Raw genomic sequence first — 9,067 nt, 5'->3', positions numbered from 1 at the left:
CCCATGTCATGCTAGTTAGGATGTAAACCTTGGAAAATTCTTATTTGCATGAATATTAGAGGAAACATAGATCCAAGGTTTCTACGGTTGCATGTACACCATATGAGTGTTAGAATGCTCAAACCCATCAAATGGGTGTGGTTGCATCATAGTCAAAATGTTCCTGACTCCTCTTTGAAATATTCCATAAGACCTTGCCAATTTAGTCACCAACATCCTACCACAAATCCTTGATGTTTTTCAATCGTTGACTCCCCCTCCGCTAAGTACTTCGCCAAACAATAAGGAATATTTCAGAAAGTGTTTGGCATCATGATACACCATAAATAAAAGACATCAATACTTGGTACTTTATCATCATCTTTTCTCATGTTGATGGTACTTGAAATAAACCAATGGAGGAGTCGGTGGGCCGGTGACCGGATACTTCCTTCCTGTGCCGCCGATGGAATGTAAACCCCATTTGCCGTTCTTGTCCACCAATTAGTTCCGTTCACCTCGGCTGGAAATACCTTGTGACAACTATCAAGAAATTCACCAAATGCCTCAGTCATGACCTCTGATTGATCATATGAACCCATTCTCCAAGCCAATTCCGCCATGCGACACTCCCGGTACTCGCCCCCGAGAAAAAAATTAAAGTGCTAGTGTAATAATCATCACCCCCTTAAATCTGTCTGTTGCATAAAACTCCAAACATTACTCTCTATAAACCGGTTCCTGAATCTGGAATAATCATCGCCAAGAATCGCATATAACCTACACCCCGTTGTTTACAAATACTTTTGTCAAGTATGGGTTTATCGCATCCTCCAACCCCACTTGTTCCAACCATGTCCAATCAACCTCATTTGCGATGTAGAAGTGTTTCTTCTTCCATATCTCCAACTTATTTCTCCATTCAACCAAAGTTTTCTTGGACACCACTTGAGGGAAATTAAACTAAGGGAAATCCCCTTGATCTTTTGGAATTTGTTAGCTTCTGTTACCCCTTCTCATTTTTCTGCATAACATAAACATAGAAAACCAAACAAACCACAAAAGATGTCAAAAATAAATTTTTAGTCGAAACTGGGTTTTCTTGGAAATCAACTCGTCGACTTGTACGAGAAACTCGGTGAGTCTGATGAACAATTCGAGATTTCGGATCTGATTCGAACCAATTCAACCATATTAACTCAAAATCATTCCAGGGGTTTGTTTAGGGTAGTAAAACATGTATTAAATCATAAGAAAAACCAGATTAAACACCCTAATTTGCTCAAAATGGAAACCCTAGAGTTCATGCTAAAGTCAAGAATCAGGTTTTTCATTAAAATCAAACACCAAACTTATAAAAATAGAAACCTTAACAGAATTATGTGTGAACAACCTAACCTTTTTTTGAGAATATTAGAGTAGAACCAAGAGAAGTTGAAAGATTATTTCTTGAGAGGAAAACACTTGTCGAGTGTTGGGTGCGGCTGGGTGAAAACTGAATATTTTTGCCTTTTAGGGTTAAAAACCCTTATTCACTGAGTTTAAAATCATTTTTTATTTTCGGTAAATAAACTCAACTCGTCGAGTAGGGAGACCCAGACTTGTCAAGTAGAGACGGGTTCTAAACAAAAATCGTGAAAAATCAAATAAACTCGTCGAGTACACAATTGGAACTCGCCGAGTTTAAGGCTCTGATAAAAAAAATTTAAGTTTTTCTCACAAAATTTCACAACACCCCACACTCAAACCTTGCTTGCTCTCAAGCAACACTTTAAAAATATTAGAAGACAAAGAGTGAAAATTCTAACAAAAACACAAAGAAATAAAAGACTAAAAATAAAAAGAAAAGAAAAAGGGAAAAAGAAAGAAAACTCAACCGATGGGTTGCCTCCTGCAAGCGCTTCTTTTTTAGGAGTCTTTGGATGGACTCCTTCCCGCTCTACGTTGGGGCGGCTTCGAACAGAACTACCATCTTCACCCTTTGTGCTTTCCATCTTCTTTTGTAATCTTGAACTTTCTTTTTATATGCTTTTCTCAAGTCTTTCATTTTCCTTTTAGTGGCCTTTTCTTCATACTTATGCTTTGTTCCTTTCCCTATGTTAATAAGCTTGGCCTTTTCTTCTTCGTTTTGTTGGCCCACCTTTACCACTTCCATTTTATCTATCTCAACTTCCTTTTCATTTATCCCCTCATCATCACTTGAAATCATAGTCTCTGTCTCACTTTCTTCATATATTTAGGAATCAGGTGGTTGAAGGTAAAGACTTCAAAAGTGTTAGATACTAAAGCACGAGGCTTGATTCGTTTTACTTTTGTTGAATGAATTTCTTCCATTTTTCTGATCAGTCTTATGCAAACCAATGGAAGGGTTATTATTCTTCTTGTCATTCTAAACCATGGTGTTCTTGTTTTGGTTAAGATCAAAAGTAACTTCCTCTTTTTTGTCTTTATATTCTTCACCATATAACTAATGTTGATCTAAACATGCCGAGTTTGTGTCATCAACATGACGAGTTTTTGTTTCAGAGCTTCTTGTGTTTTCTTCACTTACACTTCCTTCAATTATTTTCTCTAATTCTCGTAAGTCTCTTTGAGCATCAATGTTCTCTTCTAAATAACATGTGAATTCCCTTGAATTGTTTTCTTGCCAAAGTGCTAGTTCCTTTTCTAAGAATTCGTTAATCGTATCCACCGAGGAAATGACATCATCACTAGACCATGAATGCTTTATCGCTTGATCGAATCCAAAAGTGACCGGATCATCTCCCACCCGAAGAGTAAGTTTGGACTCTCGCACATCCATTATAGCATAAACGGTGTTTTGAAACAATATTCCAAGAATAATTGGTACTTTATGGTCCTCTTCCATATCTAATACTATAAAGTCAGCGGGAAATACCAATTTATCAACCTTGACCAGAAGGTCCTCGCATATCCCCCTTGGATATGTTACTGTCTTGTTAGCTAGATGGATTGCCATATGGATGGGCTTTGGTTCGGGAAGGTTTAACTTCTTGAAGAATTAATATGGCATTAGGTTTACACTAGCCCCCGAATCAGCTAATGCATAAGTAGTAGGCAAGTTTCCAAGTTGGCATGGCAAAGTTATATTTTCTGGATCTCCCACCTTTTCTGGTAGTTTCTTCATCATAGTGGCCGAACAATTTTCATTTAAAACTATCTCTGATACATCCTCCATCTTTCTTCTATTTGTACTTGGGCATTTGTGTTATTGCTTCAATGAATGGGATGTTAACTTAGAGGGCCTTTATGTGCTCTAAAAACTTCTTGTATTCTTCATTTTGTCTGTCTCATATGGATCGACTTGGGAATGGCAAGGGAGGATGGTACGGTTTTAAGGGAATGTTATTTTTCTCATCAAGTGCAAAACTCGTCAAGTTTGTTCGTCTGTTTGCGAGTCTTGGCTTTTTTTCTTTATTTCTCGCACCACTTTTGGATCCTCGTTCTGGATTGGTGTAATAGGAGTGAAACTCTTCTCAGACCTTGTTGTTATTGCATTTACATGGGCTACTATTGGGTTTTGCTCGGTATTGCTTGGAAGTCCACCCGACTACCACTCATTGATTTGCCTTGCTAGTTGCCCTAGTTGCTTCTCGATGTTGAGGATCGAATCTTGCTAATTCTGCATCAATTCTTACTGCTTTTTCATCATTACTTGTTTCTCTCATATCGCCGCATCGATTTCATTATGTCTCTTCTCGGATGCGGATGCAAATCGGGTAATCATCTCTTCAAAATCCATCTTCTTTTCTTGAATAGGTTCTTCTTTTTGGTAAAAGCTGATGGGTTTTGAGCACTCTAAGAACCTTAAGGTGGACATACAACCCTAAATGCTTTGGATCTATGTTTTCTCTAATTATATATGCAATTTGGTTTTTTCCAAAGCATTACCCAAACTAGCATTCAAAACTTTGATACTTGTATAATAAAACTAGTTAGATAACATACCTTTCTTGTAGATTGTTACTTGGAGCTTTAATAGCCTAGCACCAATTATGTGAATGCCTCAAATGGAACCACAAATCACCACTAACAATTGGAATACTTGAGAGAAAGTATCTTTTCACACAAAATCGGTTATGCTCTTCACACACACACACATACTAGTGCCGATTTTAGTAGCTAGAGGAGTTCTTATATAGTGTGGCATGATTAGGGTTACATCCATGTAAACCCTAATGTCCATGACCTTTCATATTACTTAGGATCAATGGGTAAAAACTTCCATGGACTTCCGTAATGGTTTAGCCCATCCTAAATAACCTTTGGCCCACTCTATAAGAATCCATATTTAATTTGTCTCCTTTTGGTCACGAAACTAATTCCAAATTAATTCTTGACCAATGCTAATAATATGATTTCATATTAATATATTAGAACTTATAATATATTAATAAATCATAAATATCCTCTTCTCAAAAGTCCATCCTTACAAATTGTTTTGGTGAAACGCAACCCAAATGGACCATGCTAAATCAGGTCAAGTACATACCAGATATAGTTACAGACTTAAAACACCTTATCTAATAGTCTCCCACTTGGATAAGTCTAATAACTATAGTTGCAAGTATGACTTCAGGAACCGACCAACAAACGTAGCTCTTAAAACTTTGTCGAATTAAGACACGCCATTTTAGACAAGTGATCATACAATCCTCTGTTCTCAAGATATCAGCCGAACAAACACATGGAACAATGTCATACTTAATGTCCAACGGTTTGTTTCCCGATTTCCGATTTGTTTGACATAGAACTTAATCGAACATATCAATTTAGTTCTGACCGGGCCCAACATATAAGTCAAAAAAAATCATCGAGGGGCCCACGATATTGCTTTTAATCCTCCGAGGACTAAAAGGAACATATAACCTTCAGCTCGTATGCTTGTACTAACTATTCACAAAATCATACACAATAGCATGTTTTATGACATCAAGTTATTGATGTGCTTTTGTACTATCAATGCACAACCAGCTCAAAGTTAACAACTCATATCTCTTGGTTTGAAGATTTATATGATATTATCATCTTATGATCACTCGAGATAAATTCCATGAAGTGATACAAGTGAGCGTGAGTTTAATTCAATACTCACAACTTATGAGCACTCATGAATGCTGTAGCAACTTTTGCTATGTCTAAACACTCCAGACATCTACAAGCCTAATTCATGACAATCTTGTTTCAATACCTACTTCCAAAGTATGATCGCTTGTGGATAGTTTGAATAATCTTATTGTCCTTGAAGTCAAACCATGAAAAGTTGAAACAATAGTAAACAATTGACACAAGATATTAACTTTACTCATAAATAAACAACAACTTTTATTTAATCATCAAATGTCAACTACATTTTATCTATCACAAGTTTAAAAAATAGCTATCTAATCATTAAAACTAATATCGTCCTTTAGCCTGATGCGCCTCGCATGCTGCAAATGCTTAACCTTACTCAGTCCCTTCGTGAGGGGATCCGATGGGTTCTCTTTTGACGATACCCTCTTTGCTACGAGGAGTCCTTCTATCTTGTGTCTTATGAAGTGATATTTCCTATCAATGTGCCTAGATTTTCCATGATCCCTTGGTTCCTTGGCTAAGGCAACCACACCATCGTTGTTATAGAAAATCTCTATAGGCTCCTTTATAGTTGGCACAACTCCAAGGTCTCCGATGAAGTTCTTCAACTATATCAACTCCTTCGCCGCTTCGCTTGCTGCTATGTATTCTGATTCGCACGTTGAATCAGCTACAGTCTCCTTCTTGGAACTTTTCCAAGTAACTGCTCCTCCTTTCACGGTAAATACCCAACCCGACTGAAAGTAAAAATTATCTCTATAGCCTGAAAGTTGGCGTCACTATACCCAGTCACTGTCAAGTCATCACTCTCACCGAGGAGAAGAACTCAGTCCTTAGTCCTTCGTAGGTACTTGAGAATATTCTTTACCGCAGTCCAGTGAGCCTTACCAGGGTTCCCCTGATATCTGATGACCATGCTCAAAGCATAGGCCACATCAGGGCGAGTACAAGTAATTGCGTACATGATCGAGCCAACCGCGGAAGCATATGGAAATCGACTCATCTCAGCTATCTCAACCTCTGTACTCGGACTTTGAGTTTTGATTAGTTTGTCATTGCTTTGGATCGGTAAGTCACCTTTCTTGGAATTCTACATGTTAATCTTCTTCAACACCTTGTCCAAGTAGGTACTTTGACTAAGTCCAGTTAGTCTCTTATTCCTGTCTCTCAGTATCCCTATCCCTCGGATATAGGCAGATTCTCCAAGGTCCTTCATAGTGAAACACTTCCTATTTCACCTCCTGTAAGGTTTGGATGTCATTTCATATGAGTAGTATGTCATCCACATACAGTACCAAAAAGCTAACTATACTCCCACTAACTCTGACATATACATAGGACTCATCATCGCTTCTCGAGAAGCCAAACTCTTTGACTTTCTCATCGAAACAAAGATTCCATCTGCGAGATGCTTGTTTCTTTCCATAAATGGATTTCTCAAGCTTACACACTCTATTAGGGTACTTTGCATTGATAAAACCCTCTGGCTGATTCATGTAAACATCCTCAGCCAAGTTTCTATTATGGAAAGCAGTTTTGACATCCATTTGCCATATTTCATAATCATGAAATGAAGCAATATCTAGCATAACCCTAATAGACTTGGTCTTTGCTACTGGCGAGATGGTCTCATCATAATCAACTCCCGGAGTTTGAGTAAAGCCCTTCGCCACTAATCGTTCCTTATAAGTGTGTACTTTCCCATCCATGTCGGTATTCTTCTTGAAGATCCATTTGCACCCGACTGTCTTACGACCCAGTACATTGTCAACCAAGTTCCAAACTTGATTGTCATACATGGATTGAATCTTGCTGTCCATAGCCTCTTTCCACTTTGCAGACTCGGGGACTGCCATGGATTCCTTGTAGTTGTTAGGTTCATCCAAATTTACCAGTGTGCTATCACTGATAAATGTATCACCTTCTGTAGTAATATGGAAACCATACAACTTAGATTTGACAATTTGTTTAATAGGAGTTTCCTCCTCAGGTTGATTGCTAGTGTTTTAGGTTCCTTCACCGCTTGACTCTTGAAGTTCTTCAAGGTCAATTAGCCTCCCACTGTTTCCTTGGCCTATGAATTCTCTCTCACAAAAGACTCCTCTCCTCGCAACGAAGACAACATTGTCACTCGGTCTGTAGAAGAGATGTCCAAAGGATTTCTGTGGGTAGCCGATGAAAATACACCGCTCACTACGAGGTTAAAGCTTGTCATGAGTCTCACGTACAATGAAAGCCTCGCAACCCCAAACCTTGATGTGTGCTAACGAGGAAACCTTCCTTGTCCACATCTCGTGAGGCGTTTTGGCAGCCTTCTTAGTTGGGACTAGATTAAGGATATGGGCGGCAGTCTCTAAGACATACCCCCAAAAAGAGATATGTAGCAAAGCACGACTCATCATGGAACGAACCATGTCCAACAAGGTTTGATTGCGCCTCTCAGCTACACCATTAAGTTGTGGTGTCCTAGAAGGTATTAATTGTGAAACAATTCTACATTCCTTAAGATAGTCATGGAACTCGATACTAAGATACTCTCCACCTCGATCGGATCGGAGCATCTTTATCTTCCTGCCCATCTGATTCTCCACTTCCTGCTTAAACTCTTTGAATCATTCAAAGGTTTTTGACTTATGCTTGATTAAGTAGACATAGCCATATCTACTGTAATCATCAGTAAACGTCACATAGAAGCGGTTAGCATCCCTTGTGGTGGTTTTGAAGGGTCCACACACATCTGTGTGTATGAGGTCCAACAAACCTTTACCCCTCTCACAAGTACCAGTGAAGGGTGACTTAGTCATCTTTCCAAGCAAACAAGATTTGCAACTATCATATGACTTTTAGTCAAAAGACTCCAAGACTCCATCCTTTTGGAGTTGTCCTGTGCGCTTCTTGTTAACATGTCCAAGACGACAATGGCACAAGGATGCTTTATCCGAACTACTGGAAGAATCAATATGCAATACATTATTTCCTAAGTTGTCTACAACCAACACAGTTTCATATACACCATTACAAGGCAAATCTTTAAAATAAAATACATCATTATAAAAAGCATTAATAGCACCACTTTCATTATCAAACAAAAAACTAAAACCATGTTTGTAAAAACCATGAAAGGAAATAATATTGCTCGCCATTTCAAACGAGTAACATCAATTATTCAAATCTAATTTTAACACACTACAAAGCAATAAATAATAAACTCCAATCTTGGTGATAGGTGAAGCTTTCCTATTCCCCATGATCAAGTTTATCTTCCAGTGCTCGACATCCTTACTTCTTTTTAGTCCCTAAAAATCAGAACAAATGTGAATTCCACAACCTGTATCAAGGATGCAAGAATTAGTATGTGGTGAGTTTTTAGACAATATAGTGTAAATACCTACATGGGTGGGTTTTACTTTCCTATTCTTAACATCCTGCAAGTACTTGGGGCAGCTTCGCTTCCAGTGCCCCTTTTGATGACAATAGAAGTACTATGCTTCTTTTAGGTTGGTGGAGGGAGTAGCAGAACTAACTTTAGTTCTACTAGAAGAGGACCCATCAAGAGACTTCCCATTGTGACCCTTGGAAGGGGTATTCCTCTTCTTACCTTTGCCTTTCCCGGTTGCCAGAACTAGGGCAGTAGTAGGAGTGGTAACAACTTTCTTACCTTTGAGACTACTTTCAGCAGTCCGCAAAAGTCCTTGAAGCTTGCTGAGGGTGACCTCCTCCTTGTTCATATGATAAGTCATACGAAACTGATCATAACAGGGAGGCAGAGAATGTAGAATAATATCTATGGCCAATTCCTCATTGGAGTTCACATTCAACTTCAGCAGACGGTCCACAAACCTTTGCATTTTCTGCAAGTGAGCCGTGATGGACTCTCCATTCTTCATTTTAGTTGTTATCATGGAGGTGATGGTTTCATACCTCTCTTGATGAGCACTCTGATAGTATCTTTCCATCAGGTCTTGGTGCATCTCATAAGGGTAGAAATCCT

Source organism: Lactuca sativa, chromosome 8 (assembly GCF_002870075.4).
Source record: "Lactuca sativa cultivar Salinas chromosome 8, Lsat_Salinas_v11, whole genome shotgun sequence".
Lineage (NCBI taxonomy): Eukaryota > Viridiplantae > Streptophyta > Magnoliopsida > Asterales > Asteraceae > Lactuca > Lactuca sativa.
This window is presented reverse-complemented; position numbering follows the sequence as displayed.